The following is a 1,946-nucleotide window of genomic DNA, read 5'->3' on the forward strand; positions in this document are numbered from 1 at the left end:
ACAACATGGAACTGAATCTGTCTATAAGTGGTACGGCTGTACTGAACATTAGAATAAACTTCAAGAAAACAACATGGAACTGAATCTGTCTATAAGTGGTACGGCTGTACTGAACATTAGAATAAACTTCAATAATACAACATGGAACTGAATCTATCTACAATCTTATACTCGGAAATTTGAAAATTTGAAAGAGCTTGTTAAATTCGAGACTTTAACCTTGGAATGTGAAAACACGTAGCTGATAACTATTATTCACCGAGATGTGTTGGTTTTTAGCTTGAGCAAACTGTACGTTTGAAAGAGCAGAAATGAGTTTTTCAAGCTGTAAGGAACGTTACATTTATGGTGGTAGAAACTTAGAAGCTGACAATACATCGACAAGTTTAAATAACGGAAATGGTTATCAGTTAGACCTGTAGTGGCTCGGACAAGCTATCAAATAGCGAAGGCTACAATTATGCAGAGATATCTTCAAAATCAATCAACTATAAAGGATTAAATAGAAGAAAAAATATCAAGTTTTTTAACGACTTTGTTCCACTTTTTCTTTCAGTTGGTCGCCATATTGTTCTCCTGGACTGCTTTCAGAAAGTTCGGACCTCATGCGAGAGTAGTACCTCACGTGTTTCCTCGTAAGACCCGAGTCCTCCTCCTCACTTCTCCCCTTACTGGAGATGTACGAGCTGAGTAAGCCTATCACTCCAGTCGAGGCTGGAAAATGTCAGTTAGAAAATTTTGGAGTGTGTTATACGGTTAGTTCAAGATGACTCAGTTCTTAAGTATCCGAGTCAAAATTCCGTGTTATTTGTGTGTGTGTGTGAAACGTGACCGGTTTGTTTTATTTGCTATCCATGCTATGTCCGTATTTATCACACTTGAAATCACATGCATATAAAAATGTGATCTTTTTCCCGATATAGTGTACTCTATAACGCAGAGCTTGTTAATATTTACATGGTTTTGTTAACTAATGACGAATTATAATTATTGGATAAAGTTTATATTGATGTAAATAATTGTAGTAGTAACATGCATGCTGATTACATTGTTCAAAACAACCTGTTTTGTTGTAATAAATGCCGCGAAACTGTACAATAAAACCCACCGTAACTATGAAAAAATAACACTTCTCAGCTCTTTTAAAAACTCTCTAAATATATATATTATTATAGACACCTAAGCCTAGAAAGCTACTATGGTAAAATGTTGGCTAGTTTAATATTTAGACGACTTTAAAAACTCTCTAAATATATATATTATTATAGACACCTAAGCCTAGAAAGCTACTATGGTAAAATGTTGGCTATTTTAATATTTAGACGACTTTAAAAACTTGAAGTATTCTAATTTCACGTGATGTTGAACCCCGGAGTAACTGGCGGGGTTCATAACCCCCCTCGGTAATCACGTGATATTGAACCCCGGAGTAACTGGCGGGGTTCTAACCCCCTCGGTAATCACGTGATGATGAACCCCGGAGTAACTGGCAGGGTTCATAACCCCTCGGTAATCACGTGATGCTGAACCCCGGAGTAACAGGCGGGGTTCATAACCTCCTCGGTAATCACGTGATGGTGAACCCCGGAGTAACTGGCGGGGGTTCATATTCCTCGGTATCTTAAAAGCATTTTTTTCTAAGCTGTTTATGATCCAAATGACTTGTGGGTCCGTTATGTGTTAATGGGTGAATCACTGCTGGAGTCCCCCTGGTGTTTTACATATAAAATGAGTGATCTGACTCGAGGTGTCGGACACTAAACAGTCAAAACCCTAAAATTATTCAACATGAATAAATATGAGGACCCCACCGGTACTTAACGGTATAAAAACAATCAGTTAATCTGCAGGGTTACAAACAAGCCGGTAATTTGAGAGGGTTACAAACGAGCCGGTAATTGGAAGGTTACAAACAAGTCGGTAATTGGAAGATTACATGTAACCAA

The 1,946-nt window shown here is 37.8% G+C and overlaps 1 long non-coding RNA gene across 1 annotated transcript in view; it reads right to left on the minus strand.

Annotated features, from left to right (window-relative positions):
* Positions 1 to 326: 326 nt before the first annotated feature.
* LOC111084324 overlaps positions 327 to 1,946 on the minus strand; it is a 3,065-nt gene continuing 1,445 nt past the window's right edge. Inside the window, exon 2 of the long non-coding RNA XR_002609497.1 lies at positions 327 to 714. This is a non-coding gene — a long non-coding RNA (uncharacterized LOC111084324). The remainder of the gene's footprint in view (positions 715 to 1,946) is intronic.

Source organism: Limulus polyphemus, unplaced genomic scaffold, assembly GCF_000517525.1.
Source record: "Limulus polyphemus unplaced genomic scaffold, Limulus_polyphemus-2.1.2 Scaffold16728, whole genome shotgun sequence".
Taxonomy (NCBI): domain Eukaryota; kingdom Metazoa; phylum Arthropoda; class Merostomata; order Xiphosura; family Limulidae; genus Limulus; species Limulus polyphemus.